The 15,628-nt window shown below is 43.0% G+C and overlaps 3 non-coding genes and 2 pseudogenes across 3 annotated transcripts; all 5 read left to right on the forward strand.

Moving 5' to 3' along the window:
- The first annotated feature begins 489 nt into the window (after positions 1–489).
- LOC141230389 (U2 spliceosomal RNA) lies at positions 490–669 on the forward strand (annotated as a pseudogene).
- Positions 670–1,784: 1,115 nt separating this feature from the next.
- Positions 1,785–1,975, forward strand: LOC141230709 (U2 spliceosomal RNA). The gene has a single exon (XR_012297161.1). It is a non-coding gene; the product is annotated as a U2 spliceosomal RNA (small nuclear RNA).
- A 1,112-nt stretch (positions 1,976–3,087) lies between these two features.
- LOC141230710 (U2 spliceosomal RNA) lies at positions 3,088–3,278 on the forward strand. The gene has a single exon (XR_012297162.1). It is a non-coding gene; the product is annotated as a U2 spliceosomal RNA (small nuclear RNA).
- A 6,070-nt stretch (positions 3,279–9,348) lies between these two features.
- On the forward strand, positions 9,349–9,566 carry LOC141230371 (U2 spliceosomal RNA; annotated as a pseudogene).
- A 1,115-nt stretch (positions 9,567–10,681) lies between these two features.
- LOC141230155 (U2 spliceosomal RNA) lies at positions 10,682–10,872 on the forward strand. Its single transcript, XR_012296711.1, has one exon. It is a non-coding gene; the product is annotated as a U2 spliceosomal RNA (small nuclear RNA).
- The last annotated feature ends 4,756 nt before the right edge of the window (positions 10,873–15,628 follow it).

The raw sequence follows: 15,628 nt of genomic DNA on the forward strand, positions 1-15,628 counted from the left end.
TACTGTGAAACCTTCACTATTTATTTAATTTCTTTGTCACTGTGTGTCCACTTATTCACGTGTGTCACGTCCTACTAGGATTTTGTCGGGATGCGGTTCCCTTACGGGTTCCTCTCTTGGCAGGTCTAGGGGGGGAGTGTGTGGCCATCAGGTTCCGCTCCCCCCTGAACCCCCCTGGCTCTCCTCTTTCGGGAGGAGAGCGTTGTTGGCTCCCCTCTTCCGGGAGGGGAGCACAGTCTTTGGCTCCCAGTGCCTTGCTCGGGTGAGAACTCGGGCAGGTGCTGGGGGTAAGATTGGGTCGCCTCTGGCTTCGGCTGGAGGTGGCTTTTTGTCCCTGTTCCTCGCTGTGGCCTTTTGGCTCGGAGGGACGGGGAATGGTTTGGGGGACCCTTCTCCTTTTGGAGAGGGTTTCAAGAAGACCAGCATCCTAGTGCACTTTTTTTGTGGCACTTGTCACTTTTTTAAGCGCACTCGGGTTTTGTACACGAATTCGGGCTTTCAAAAAAAAAAAAAAAATCTGTTCTTATCAGTATAATATCTGATACGTCCCCTATCTGGGGACCATATATTAAATGGATTTTTAGAACAGGGAGATGGAAAAAGAGCTTGCTCTGTCCACTCCACGCATTGACCTGGTATTGCAGTATCTCCAGGACCGGTGCACCCCTTCTTTAATGCAGTTTCTAAAATCAGAAAGAATTGAATTCAATGTTTTTTGTTCATTTTGCTTGTTTGTCGGATTTGGGGATGGACTCTTTGGCTTTGCTTTTCTTCTCCTCGTTGGATTTTTCATGTTCAAAGTTGCAGAAGCCAGATTACAAGCTCATTTTGGTTCAACTTCAGCAACTGTGCATTGCATTGCCATGTAATGTGATGCAATGCTATCTTTCTAGCTCTCCCTTTTTACTTCCTTTTGGATAAACAGACATATTAGGCAAGCATTTTGGAGCTTTCACCTAAATAACTACAGGTGGTGAGATAAGCTGCACAATATAATTGACCTTTCAGTATATTGTTGCACACACACCATCTATTTAGCAAATGCCCTTGTTATCAACAGCAGCCTTTTAAACTCACCTGAGCTAACAGGTATGTGCGCTGGTTACTCTGCTGCGCTTAAAATTTCTTTTTTGGTTTGCTACAATGCCTTTTCTGAAACGTTGTCTCCTTCTGCTGGAACACTGACTTCTTTCATTTAATGCCTGCAGACTATAAAAGAGAACCCAACCCAAAAAGTTTGGTTGATTAGTCTGTGGCATTCTGTTAAACTGTTGCTTATGGCGGTCTCTGTGAGCTTCTCAGCGACATTCAGCCAGCCAGGTATCCTGCCTGCAGTAGATGGAATGTGGCAATGGAACGCTGGCTGCGCGTGTCATAATAGGCTCTGAGCCTTTATATACCTGTGCACAGCAGCAGCCACCTTCAGTCTGCTGCTGGACAGCCAGCAGCAGCAGCAGCAGGAGAGGTATGTAATCAGGAGCCCTCCTGCTAAGGGTAGACAGCTGCTCGTTCCACCCCACCCCCCGCCTTAATTGGTTCTCCTCCCTTCCAACGGTGTTGAGGCGGGTGGGAACAGCAGGGGGTGAAGGTGCTGTGTTTAAAGAGGTGGAGTTATGCAGATCTAAAACGCGTGGATTGCAGCAGCAGCAAGCCGAAAAGTGCAGGCATGTAAGGGATCTAGAGGTTGACAACATGTCTTCTTAACGGGAGTCCAGGAGCTCATCTCCACAAATGGACTTTTCAGGATCCTTGGGTGGCTCCGTAGTTTGAAACCAATTCTGGTTATCGCTTCTCGGCCTTTTGGCTAAGATCAAGTGTAGTATCTGTTCTTATCAGTTTAATATCTGATACGTCCCCTATCTGGGGACCATATATTAAATGGATTTTTAGAACAGGGAGATGGAAAAAGAGCTTGCTCTGTCCACTCCACGCATTGACCTGGTATTGCAGTATCTCCAGGACCGGTGCACCCCTTCTTTAATGCAGTTTCTAAAATCAGAAAGAATTGAATTCAATGTTTTTTGTTCATTTTGCTTGTTTGTCGGATTTGGGGATGGACTCTTTGGCTTTGCTTTTCTTCTCCTCATTGGATTTTTCATGTTCAAAGTTGCAGAAGCCAGATTACAAGCTCATTTTGGTTCAACTTCAGCAACTGTGCATTGCATTGCCATGTAATGTGATGCAATGCTATCTTTCTAGCTCTCCCTTTTTACTTCCTTTTGGATAAACAGACATATTAGGCAAGCATTTTGGAGCTTTCACCTAAATAACTACAGGTGGTGAGATAAGCTGCACAATATAATTGACCTTTCAGTATATTGTTGCACACACACCATCTATTTAGCAAATGCCCTTGTTATCAACAGCAGCCTTTTAAACTCACCTGAGCTAACAGGTATGTGCGCTGGTTACTCTGCTGCGCTTAAAATTTCTTTTTTGGTTTGCTACAATGCCTTTTCTGAAACGTTGTCTCCTTCTGCTGGAACACTGACTTCTTTCATTTAATGCCTGCAGACTATAAAAGAGAACCCAACCCAAAAAGTTTGGTTGATTAGTCTGTGGCATTCTGTTAAACTGTTGCTTATGGCGGTCTCTGTGAGCTTCTCAGCGACATTCAGCCAGCCAGGTATCCTGCCTGCAGTAGATGGAATGTGGCAATGGAACGCTGGCTGCGCATGTCATAATAGGCTCTGAGCCTTTATATACCTGTGCACAGCAGCAGCCACCTTCAGTCTGCTGCTGGACAGCCAGCAGCAGCAGCAGGAGAGGTATGTAATCAGGAGCCCTCCTGCTAAGGGTAGACAGCTGCTCGTTCCACCCCACCCCCCGCCTTAATTGGTTCTCCTCCCTTCCAACGGTGTTGAGGCGGGTGGGAACAGCAGGGGGTGAAGGTGCTGTGTTTAAAGAGGTGGAGTTATGCAGATCTAAAACGCGTGGATTGCAGCAGCAGCAAGCCGAAAAGTGCAGGCATGTAAGGGATCTAGAGGTTGACAACATGTCTTCTTAACGGGAGTCCAGGAGCTCATCTCCACAAATGGACTTTTCAGGATCCTTGGGTGGCTCCGTAGTTTGAAACCAATTCTGGTTATCGCTTCTCGGCCTTTTGGCTAAGATCAAGTGTAGTATCTGTTCTTATCAGTTTAATATCTGATACGTCCCCTATCTGGGGACCATATATTAAATGGATTTTTAGAACAGGGAGATGGAAAAAGAGCTTGCTCTGTCCACTCCACGCATTGACCTGGTATTGCAGTATCTCCAGGACCGGTGCACCCCTTCTTTAATGCAGTTTCTAAAATCAGAAAGAATTGAATTCAATGTTTTTTGTTCATTTTGTTTGTTTGTCGGATTTGGGGAAGGACTCTTTGGCTTTGCTTTTCTTCTCCTCATTGGATTTTTCATGTTCAAAGTTGCAGAAGCCAGATTACAAGCTCATTTTGGTTCAACTTCAGCAACTGTGCATTGCATTGCCATGTAATGTGATGCAATGCTATCTTTCTAGCTCTCCCTTTTTACTTCCTTTTGGATAAACAGACATATTAGGCAAGCATTTTGGAGCTTTCACCTAAATAACTACAGGTGGTGAGATAAGCTGCACAATATAATTGACCTTTCAGTATATTGTTGCACACACACCATCTATTTAGCAAATGCCCTTGTTATCAACAGCAGCCTTTTAAACTCACCTGAGCTAACAGGTATGTGCGCTGGTTACTCTGCTGCGCTTAAAATTTCTTTTTTGGTTTGCTACAATGCCTTTTCTGAAACGTTGTCTCCTTCTGCTGGAACACTGACTTCTTTCATTTAATGCCTGCAGACTATAAAAGAGAACCCAACCCAAAAAGTTTGGTTGATTAGTCTGTGGCATTCTGTTAAACTGTTGCTTATGGCGGTCTCTGTGAGCTTCTCAGCGACATTCAGCCAGCCAGGTATCCTGCCTGCAGTAGATGGAATGTAGCAATGGAACGCTGGCTGCGCGTGTCATAATAGGCTCTGAGCCTTTATATACCTGTGCACAGCAGCAGCCACCTTCAGTCTGCTGCTGGACAGCCAGCAGCAGCAGCAGCAGGAGAGGTATGTAATCAGGAGCCCTCCTGCTAAGGGTAGACAGCTGCTCGTTCCACCCCACCCCCCGCCTTAATTGGTTCTCCTCCCTTCCAACGGTGTTGAGGCGGGTGGGAACAGCAGGGGGTGAAGGTGCTGTGTTTAAAGAGGTGGAGTTATGCAGATCTAAAACGCGTGGATTGCAGCAGCAGCAAGCCGAAAAGTGCAGGCATGTAAGGGATCTAGAGGTTGACAACATGTCTTCTTAACGGGAGTCCAGGAGCTCATCTCCACAAATGGACTTTTCAGGATCCTTGGGTGGCTCCGTAGTTTGAAGCCAATTCTGGTTATCGCTTCTCGGCCTTTTGGCAAGATCAGTGGTGGTTTTCTGCTGCTGGTGTTGTTTGGAGGGCAGTTGTGACTGGGGTTCCCCCTTGTGGGGCCCTAGTGTGCGATTGAGCGGCGATTGTGTTTATCTGCTGTAAAAATGGTGGAGAAAACACGTGGATTAGAGGACTCGGTCCGTCTGAAGGTGGCTGCAGGTCATGAAGGAGAAATCGGTTTGGACCAAGTTTGCGTTGATGTCTTGAAGAACATTAATGGCTTGAAGGTAACGGATGTATTGGCACTGCAGGATTTTCAGAAACAAGGAATTTATGATATCACTTTTGTTTCTTTGAGTATTTGCCAGAGAGTCTACATGGAGTTGGTACGAATGAAGGAAGAAAAGGAATTGAAATGCCTAGAGTTTATTGCACTGGAACCTCTGTTCCAGCAGACATATAAGTATGTGGTTGTGCACATGTATAACCCTAAAGTTCCGGATGAGACTGTTTCCAATTTTTTAGCTCGGTATTGTAGTGAGGTTAAATTTTTGGGAAGAATGAAGAACAAATACAATTATCTAAATGGCAAGAGGAGATATGTTGTAAAACTGAGACCGGATGATAGAGCTATTGGGGGTGCCAAGAGCATTCCTGCACAGTTTTCTATCGGAGGAGAAAGGGGATTTTGTTTTTATAATGGACAGATGGAATATTGTAGGAAGTGTCATGAGTTTGGACATGTTCAGAAAGATTGTCCAGTGCAAGGTGATGTTTGTAGAGGTTGTGGGAAATCTGGGCATGTTGCAAGTGGTTGCCCAATGAATAAGGTGTGTGATTTGTGTGGACATGCAGATCACCTTGCAAGGAAATGTAGATTGTGGGCTCAGATTCCTAGGTCACAGGTGGACGCTGAAGAGAGGCAGAAGAAGACTCGGCAGGAAAGTGGGGAGGAGGGCGAAGGCTCAGACTCAGAGGGGGAAAGCCAAAAACAAGATGGTGGTAGGGGAAGAGACCATGCGGTGCCCAAGATGGAGGAAAAGGGGCGGAGCCAGAAGAAAGTTGGTTTGAGGGAGGGGCTGGAAGTAATAAACAAAGTAGCTGATGTGCATGGCCCGGGTGATGGGATGGATTTGTCTAATATGGCGGAGTCAGTGAATCCTGTTTTGGGAAGAGATGGGGGTGAGGAAATGGAGGTTTTGGAGGAGGAGGATTCTGATTCGGATGGAACTATAACCCCTCAGCAGCGTGATAGGGTTAACAGTGATTGGAGTGAAAATGAGGAGGAAGATGATGGCAAGGAGGAGAGTTATGCCTCCGTGATTAAAAGAAGTAAGGTGGAGGGGTGTTGGTCTGGGGGGCAGGAAGATCCAGTCTCCCTAAGACCAGGTTATTCTAACAGGGACTCGAGTTCTGAGTCGCCTGATATACGTAGAAAAGTGGGTGGCAGGAGTGGGTTTTCTCCTGGTTCATGATGGATCGGGTATGGTGGAGATTTTTTCCTGTTGTTATGATGGCGTTGTGTGTTGCTTCTCTGAATGTACGAGGGATTGGTTCTGCTTGTAGGAGAGCAGGGATACTGGAGTACATTGAGAGTGTGAATGCAGATATTGTCTGTCTGCAGGAATGTGTAATTAAATCTGCCCCGCATGAGAGTGAGTGGAATAAGGGGCAATCTTTTTGGTCCCCATGCTCAGAAAACAGGAATGAAGGGGTGGGCATTTTACTGTGTAATTCCAGTCTAAAGGTTTTAGAGTTTAAAGTAATCATACCTGGGAGATGTTTGTTTTTATTAGTGGATTTTTTAGGTCAGCGGGTACGGGTTTTTAATGTTTATGCCCCTGCTGATAAACAAGCAAGAGTTGGGTTTTTGGAGTCTCTAAAGTTGTTTTTACCAGGCAGAGACTTCACTATAGTGGCTGGAGATTTTAATTGTGTCAGATCCGCAAAAGATCGTAAGAGCTCTACGGAAGGTAGGACTGATGTTACGTCTAATATTTTAAATCAGATTGTGCAGGATTTACGCTACACGGATGCTGGTCTGATGGTTGGGCCAAGTGATAAGTTCACATACATATCAGACAGTGGACGTAGTGTTTCCCGAATTGACTATTTTTTTATGTCTGAAGGGATTAAGGTGGCCAAGTGCAACCACGTGATGACGACTTTTTCTGACCACAAGATGATAGTGGTAGATCTGTGTATAGCTGAGTCCCTGGCTTTTGGAAAGGGACTCTGGAAGCTGAACGTAAGCCTGCTGGAAGAGGAGAGTGTTAAGGTTGGTTTTAATAAAGTGTTTTTGTCTTGTGTGTCTGAACAGCACCTTTTTAAAGATTTGCTAGAGTGGTGGGACTGGGCTAAGGAGAAATTTGCATGTTATTTTAAAGGGGTGTGTTTTAGGAGAGCGAAAGCCAAAAGGGATCATGATGCTGCTGTTATTTCAAAATTGGAAGTACTCCATAAGTTTAAGAGAGCGGGGATGGAGGTGGATAAAGAGATTGCAGATTTGAAGGACGAACTGAAGAAGATACTTATTGAAAAAGGGAAGACTATTATGTTTAAGGCAAAAATAAAGCACATGGAGGAAAATGAGCAATGTTCGAGATACTTTTTTAAAAAATGTTTTAAACCTAAAGGGGTTTTTAAGTCTGTTTTTTCTCCTGCAGGGGAGGTATCTGGGGATGAGATGATTGGCAGTATTCTTTCCTTTTATGAAACACTCTTCTCTAACGATAGTAGAGCCAGTGATGCGGAAATTAATGATTATTGCAAAGTATTAACTAATAATATTCCTGAGGAGAAAATTGGGTTTTTAAGTGAGGAGGTTGGGAAAGATGAAATTAGACGGGCAGTGGATGGCTTGGCGAAAGGCAAGACGCCAGGCTGTGATGGTCTTCCTGCTGAATTTTATGTTAGATTTTGGGATATTATAGGTGTGGAGTTTTCCCGGGTGGTGCAATATGGTTTTACTCATGGGATTTTATCGGTTTCTATGCGTAGGGGGATTGTTACGCTGATTCATAAGAAAGGGGACATGAGGGATATTAAAAATTGGAGGCCCATAACATTGTTAAACAGTGATTACAAAATTATTTCTAAAATTGTGGCTGGTAGACTGGCAGATGTGATAGGTGATATGGTGGGGGAGTATCAGGCATGTGCAGTGCCTGGTAGGAAAATTTCAGATAATTTGCTGCTTCTAAGAGACTTAATTTATCAGGCTAATTTGAATAAGAATGCTCTTTTGTTACAGTCGGTGGACCTGGAGAAAGCCTTTGATAAAATATCACATAGATTTTTGTTCTCTGCTTTAAGTCACCTTGGTGTTCCGGATAAATTATTGATGGTCATTAAGAGTTTTTATTGTGGGGTCAGTAGCCAGATTTTAGTTAATGGGCATGTGAGTTCCAGTTTTAATATTTTATCGGGAGTTAGGCAGGGTTGTCCCCTGTCACCAATTCTTTTTATCTGTGTGGTGGAGGCCCTTTTAAAAAGTGTGCAAGTTGACAAGTGTGTGGCTGGTGTTTTTATTCCTGGGGGATCCGGGGGTCCAGTCAAGTCTTTAAGTTATATGGATGATATTGTTTTTACTTGTGGTTCACAGGCGGATCTCAATAGAGTGAATTTGCACGTAAGGATTTTTTGTTGTGTGGCTGGTATGGCGGTGAATTGGGGAAAGTGCCAGCTTTGTAACTTTGGGAGGCAGGTTGAGGTTAACGTGGCAGGAGTGGAGAGTAGGGAGGAAATTGAGGTTCTTGGTGTCATCTTTGAGAAGGAACTGAAAGGGAAAAGCAGCCTGAAGATTCTAGAAGACAAAATGGATCAGAAGTTGAACTTTTGGAAACTAAGGAACCTGTCGCTGAGAGGGAAAGTGCTGGTAATCAAGTCTGTGATTCTCCCGCTTCTGCTGTACACTGCTTTGATTTTCCCACCTGCTGTGCTTTGGACAAAGAGAGTGACAAGGAAACTGTTTGTGTTTTTTTGGGGATCCAAAATGGAGAAACTAAGAAGAGGAATGGTTATGTGTTCTGTGGAAAATGGGGGTTGTGATTTTCCTAACATTGACTTATTTTTAAGAATGCATTATTTTTTGAACATTTATAAATTATCCCAGTGCAATAACAGGACTGCGGACATGTGCAAATATTTAGCAGGACGGCTTTTCCAGAAATGGAGCTGGTGTGAGAAGGATTTAAGAAAACCAGTTTCGTTTGTGATACCGTTTTTTTATGTGGTGCTTAGGTCCTTCTATGATCAAAATGGGATAAGCTCCATGGTTAGACCGGACAAAAAACTGATTGTCTCAGGTATTAAGAAGAAGGAGATGTTATGTGATGTGCCGTTTTGTAATAATGCACAGTCTGGACAGGTGTGGAAGCTTTTTTTCATGCGTGGAATCAGCAACAGACAGAAGGATGTAACCTGGATGGCGTTGCATGGATGCTTGCCAACAAGAGCTTTTTTGAATGACCGGGGGATAAAGGTTCAAGAACTATGTCCTAGGGAAGGTTGCAATAAGGTGGAAACAATACAGCATATTTTTTGGGACTGTTTTTTTGCTAAAAAAGTTTTTACCTTGTTGTCACGTATGTTTGTTGCTTTAGTTGGTTTTCATTGTTTCGATTTTGAAAGGATTTTAATAGGTCAAGATTTTAAGTACTCGCAAAGGAAGCGGGCAAGCTGGATTATTTTTGTCATATATAAAGAGGTTTTATGGGACGTTCGGAATTTGGTGATTTTTAAAAAGATTGTTTTTTCCCCCATGGAATGCAGAAAGATTTTTCTTGCTAGACTGTTTTATGCCTATTTATTGGATAAAAAGAAGTATGGTGAGACAGCAGCAGAAGCACTCTGGAACTTTTCACATTGGACTTCTTACAGTAAGTAACAGTTAATTGCAGGGTTGTGTTTTTTGGGATTTTGTTTTTGTTTTTCCGAATGATGATTTGAGAACCAGTTATGTGAATATGCGCTATGATGCATAAATTAATGTGGGTCTTAATCTGAGGAAAAAAAAAAAAAAGAAGAAATAAAAAAAAGGAAAAATCTGTTCTTATCAGTTTAATATCTGATACGTCCCCTATCTGGGGACCATATATTAAATGGATTTTTAGAACAGGGAGATGGAAAAAGAGCTTGCTCTGTCCACTCCACGCATTGACCTGGTATTGCAGTATCTCCAGGACCGGTGCACCCCTTCTTTAATGCAGTTTCTAAAATCAGAAAGAATTGAATTCAATGTTTTTTGTTCATTTTGCTTGTTTGTCGGATTTGGGGATGGACTCTTTGGCTTTGCTTTTCTTCTCCTCATTGGATTTTTCATGTTCAAAGTTGCAGAAGCCAGATTACAAGCTCATTTTGGTTCAACTTCAGCAACTGTGCATTGCATTGCCATGTAATGTGATGCAATGCTATCTTTCTAGCTCTCCCTTTTTACTTCCTTTTGGATAAACAGACATATTAGGCAAGCATTTTGGAGCTTTCACCTAAATAACTACAGGTGGTGAGATAAGCTGCACAATATAATTGACCTTTCAGTATATTGTTGCACACACACCATCTATTTAGCAAATGCCCTTGTTATCAACAGCAGCCTTTTAAACTCACCTGAGCTAAAAGGTATGTGCGCTGGTTACTCTGCTGTGCTTAAAATTTCTTTTTTGGTTTGCTACAATGCCTTTTCTGAAACGTTGTCTCCTTCTGCTGGAACACTGACTTCTTTCATTTAATGCCTGCAGACTATAAAAGAGAACCCAACCCAAAAAGTTTGGTTGATTAGTCTGTGGCATTCTGTTAAACTGTTGCTTATGGCGGTCTCTGTGAGCTTCTCAGCGACATTCAGCCAGCCAGGTATCCTGCCTGCAGTAGATGGAATGTGGCAATGGAACGCTGGCTGCGCGTGTCATAATAGGCTCTGAGCCTTTATATACCTGTGCACAGCAGCAGCCACCTTCAGTCTGCTGCTGGACAGCCAGCAGCAGCAGCAGCAGGAGAGGTATGTAATCAGGAGCCCTCCTGCTAAGGGTAGACAGCTGCTCGTTCCACCCCACCCCCCGCCTTAATTGGTTCTCCTCCCTTCCAACGGTGTTGAGGCGGGTGGGAACAGCAGGGGGTGAAGGTGCTGTGTTTAAAGAGGTGGAGTTATGCAGATCTAAAACGCGTGGATTGCAGCAGCAGCAAGCCGAAAAGTGCAGGCATGTAAGGGATCTAGAGGTTGACAACATGTCTTCTTAACGGGAGTCCAGGAGCTCATCTCCACAAATGGACTTTTCAGGATCCTTGGGTGGCTCCGTAGTTTGAAACCAATTCTGGTTATCGCTTCTCGGCCTTTTGGCTAAGATCAAGTGTAGTATCTGTTCTTATCAGTTTAATATCTGATACGTCCCCTATCTGGGGACCATATATTAAATGGATTTATAGAACAGGGAGATGGAAAAAGAGCTTGCTCTGTCCACTCCACGCATTGACCTGGTATTGCAGTATCTCCAGGACCGGTGCACCCCTTCTTTAATGCAGTTTCTAAAATCAGAAAGAATTGAATTCAATGTTTTTTGTTCATTTTGCTTGTTTGTCGGATTTTGGGATGGACTCTTTGGCTTTGCTTTTCTTCTCCTCATTGGATTTTTCATGTTCAAAGTTGCAGAAGCCAGATTACAAGCTCATTTTGGTTCAACTTCAGCAACTGTGCATTGCATTGCCATGTAATGTGATGCAATGCTATCTTTCTAGCTCTCCCTTTTTACTTCCTTTTGGATAAACAGACATATTAGGCAAGCATTTTGGAGCTTTCACCTAAATAACTACAGGTGGTGAGATAAGCTGCACAATATAATTGACCTTTCAGTATATTGTTGCACACACACCATCTATTTAGCAAATGCCCTTGTTATCAACAGCAGCCTTTTAAACTCACCTGAGCTAACAGGTATGTGCGCTGGTTACTCTGCTGCGCTTAAAATTTCTTTTTTGGTTTGCTACAATGCCTTTTCTGAAACGTTGTCTCCTTCTGCTGGAACACTGACTTCTTTCATTTAATGCCTGCAGACTATAAAAGAGAACCCAACCCAAAAAGTTTGGTTGATTAGTCTGTGGCATTCTGTTAAACTGTTGCTTATGGCGGTCTCTGTGAGCTTCTCAGCGACATTCAGCCAGCCAGGTATCCTGCCTGCAGTAGATGGAATGTGGCAATGGAACGCTGGCTGCGCGTGTCATAATAGGCTCTGAGCCTTTATATACCTGTGCACAGCAGCAGCCACCTTCAGTCTGCTGCTGGACAGCCAGCAGCAGCAGCAGCAGGAGAGGTATGTAATCAGGAGCCCTCCTGCTAAGGGTAGACAGCTGCTCATTCCACCCCACCCCCCGCCTTAATTGGTTCTCCTCCCTTCCAACGGTGTTGAGGCGGGTGGGAACAGCAGGGGGTGAAGGTGCTGTGTTTAAAGAGGTGGAGTTATGCAGATCTAAAACGCGTGGATTGCAGCAGCAGCAAGCCGAAAAGTGCAGGCATGTAAGGGATCTAGAGGTTGACAACATGTCTTCTTAACGGGAGTCCAGGAGCTCATCTCCACAAATGGACTTTTCAGGATCCTTGGGTGGCTCCGTAGTTTGAAACCAATTCTGGTTATCGCTTCTCGGCCTTTTGGCTACGATCAAGTGCTTTATTGCAGGAGATTGTGGTTGAAGGGCACTCGGGTACCCCTCTCCTTGGCCTGGCAGGATCGTCCACTTTGGTGGACTTAACCTGCTTGCTGCTATTAGGGAGAGGGCTTAGTCCCAGGGTAACGAGTTGCGATCCCCCAGCTTCCAGGTGTTTTTCGCTGCAAGAACACTGGGAGCGCAGATTGCAAGCGGCTGCAATTTGCAACCTTGTTGCGTTTTTCCATGGAGGTTGACCCTAACCTCGTGCCTCTTTATGCGAGGCTAAAAAACTCTATCCGAGTTCACTTCACGGCGGGTGGCTCGGATATGAGGAAATTAGGGTATGTAGTCCAGGACGTGCTCAGGAACCTTCTTGGCGTACAAAGGAATGAAATTCTCTCCATCCAGGATTATCCCAGAAGAGGTGACTATGACATCACATTCACCGGAGAAGGTATTTTTAGAGATGTACTAGAAAAGTTAAAAAAAGTTGAAAATAGTCCTGTTTTGAAAGGGATACAAATTGTTGAGCACGTCCTGGATGAGGTAAGACTGGTTATTGTAAAAGTATTTTCGCCCTTTGTTTCTGCTCCAGAAGTAATGTCATTTCTAGCAATTTATTTTAAAAGTGTTAAATGTATTGGGAAGATATTAAACGAATATAACATATGGACATCTAAGTGGAAATTCCTTGTGAAGTGTACAAGAGATCCAAATACACCAGGTGGTATACGTCTCCCCCCTGCCCGTTTCAAAATTGGGCAAACAAATGGGGATTTCTTCTTTTCTGGGATGCCAGTATATTGCAGAAATTGTGGGCGCTATGGTCATTCAAAAGAAAACTGTCATGTATCATGTAGAAATTGTGCTAGTGAAGAACATGAGACAAAAGAATGCCCTAAGGAAAAGAAATGCAGTTTTTGCCAGACTCCAGGTCACTTTTATTTTTCTTGCCCTCACAGATTTCGGGAAGATGAGCAAAAGGGGAAGTCCAAGACGTCCGACCAAGGACCAAAAGATCAGACCACCCCTCAGGAGGAGGAACAACAACCTGGAGCCTCTGGAGACAATAAGGGCGTACCAAATAGTGAAGTGTCTCCAGAGTCTATGACAGGTAAAATACCAAATCCCAAAACCTGGCTGCAGGACCTGCGGGAGTCCAAAAGGAGGGCTGAGAAGGAGCAGAAGGGCACTACTGGTAAGGTCAAAAGGGACCGGCAAAAGGCCGACACAGAAGCCCATGCCCAGTCTGGGTCTCCTAGGGCTGAGGGCGCTGAGTGGATAAAGGTGGGTCCTAAGAAAAAGAAAAAGGGTGGTTCGGAGGAGGCAGCAGGAGGTGAACAGATGGACACTTCTCCAGAAGGGGACGTGGACGCTGGACCCTCAGAGGTTTCGGTCTCCACTGCTACAGGTGGGGAACGGGATCTTGCTGCCTCTGAAGAGTCAGAGGCTCTGCCTTGTGCGCAACCTCCTCCTATAGGACGACCTTCTACAGGTCAAACAGGGGCGGCGGAACCCCTCGGGGACCCACCTGATGAGGAACTGCATGGCCAGCCAATGGAGACCCAGCGGGTTCTGCCAGCCAGCCCTCCGAGCTATGCCAGTGTAGCGTCGGGTTTATATAAATGTGGTAATCTTTCCTCCTCCACGGAGACTCTCGTGACGATACTATCAGATGAGGAGGGAGGCGCAAGCCCAGTGGTCTGATCAGGTTCATCGGACAGGTAAATCCGTTGCTCTTAGTTACCTAAGTAAAATTTTTACATTTTCTAATGATGGCTGAACTCAAAGGTATTTCCCTCAACGTGAGAGGCATAAAATCTAACATGAGAAGAACTGCTCTTTTTAATTTTTTTACGTGTTTTACTGCATCTGTATTTTTTCTGCAAGAATGTAATATCCCACATGAAATGTCATATCAAAAATATAAAGATGAGTGGAAGTGTGGGCCATCTGTCTGGTCCGGATCGAATGCTGCAGGATCAGCGGGTGTAGCCATACTTTTTAAAGGGAACGTTTTAATTGATTTTATTCAGGAAATTTTACCAGGTCGTATTTTATTAGTGAAAGCTTTTATTGATGGTATTAGATGGCAGTTTTTAAATTTTTATGGATCCCCAGAGAAAAATGAAAGAGCCGAAATGCTTGATCTTTTACCATTATTTATTAATAACTCTGAACCTTTTATCTTAGCAGGGGATTTTAATTGTGTTTTAAAAGGTGAAAACCGGCGCTCCAGCTCTGTAAGCAGGAACTACGATAAAACCTCAGGTATGCTACATGATATAGTCAAAGATGCTAAATTGATAGACATATATAAAGAGTGTCATAGTGACAGCCCAGAGGATGCCGGTTTCACTTGGAGCAATGCTAATTGTAGCTCTAGGATTGATTTTATTTTTGGTTCAGATAAAACAATACCTGCCAAATGTGAAGTTTTAACTAATATATTTTCAGACCATAAACTTTTATCCTTTACCATAAAAGTAAATGACAACAAAAAATGTGGTAAGAAAAGCTGGAAAATGAACGTATCCCTTTTAACCGACCCGCAGATTTTATCAGATTTTATTGAGTTTTATAGGAAATGTAGAAAAGGGAAAAAAACAAATGAGACTATGAGTGTATGGTGGGATAGAATGAAAGTAAAAATAAAAGACTTTTTTATTAAAAAGAGTATATGTAGAGCCAAAGAAAAATATGAAGAATATAGAATTTTAAATACCCGCCTACAAACATTATTTAAGCTCAGAGACAATGGGATAGATGTACAAGTTGATATTTCAAACTTAAAAGAAGAGATTTCAAAATGGCTAGAACAAAAAGGAAAAGAGATAATTTTTCGTTCTAGAGTACAACATAAAGAAGAAAATGAAAAGTGTTCCAGATATTTTTTTAGGAAAAATAAAAAAGAAAAGTGATAATTGACCATATAGATGGTGAGAATAATATAAAAAATATGCTGGGTAAAGTTGAGGTTTTTTTTTCTAATCTTTTTAATGGAAAAAATATAGATAATAAATTAATGGATGATTCGCTGCAAGGACTAACAGCTGTTTTAGATCCCGCATCCCAAGAGTTTTTATCCCAAGTTTTAACGGAACAAGAAGTGTTAAAAACTATTAAAAGTTTTAAAACTGGAAAGGTCCCTGGTCCTGATGGCATCCCAATAGAATTTTATGTATGTTTTTATGATATTTTAAAAGATGATTTGTTTTATTTGTTTACTGAGGTTTTTAATAATAAGGTTTTATTAAATTCCTGGAAGAAAGGTGAAGTCTCCCTCCTATACAAAAAAGGCGATAAATCAAAATTAGAAAACTGGAGACCAATAACACTTTTAAATTGTGACTATAAAATAATGGCTAAAATTTGTGCAAATCGTCTAAAAGAAGTCATCAGCAAAGTTATTCATTCTAATCAAGTGTGTGGGGTGCCGGGGCGCAGTATATGGGACAATCTGAATTTAGTGAAAGACTGTATTGAGGATGTGAAAGACAGAAAGGGGAAAATGGCGATTTTATCTATTGATTTTGAAAAAGCATTTGACCGTGTCTCACACTTTTATCTTTTTAAAGTTTTAGAGAAAATGGGCATACCAGAAGGGTTTTTACTATCGCTTAAAG

The sequence above is a fragment of the Phyllobates terribilis genome, unplaced genomic scaffold, assembly GCF_046119375.1.
Source record: "Phyllobates terribilis strain yellow unplaced genomic scaffold, ASM4611937v1 Scaffold_499__1_contigs__length_1316695, whole genome shotgun sequence".
In the NCBI taxonomy this organism is placed as follows: Eukaryota; Metazoa; Chordata; class Amphibia; order Anura; family Dendrobatidae; genus Phyllobates; species Phyllobates terribilis.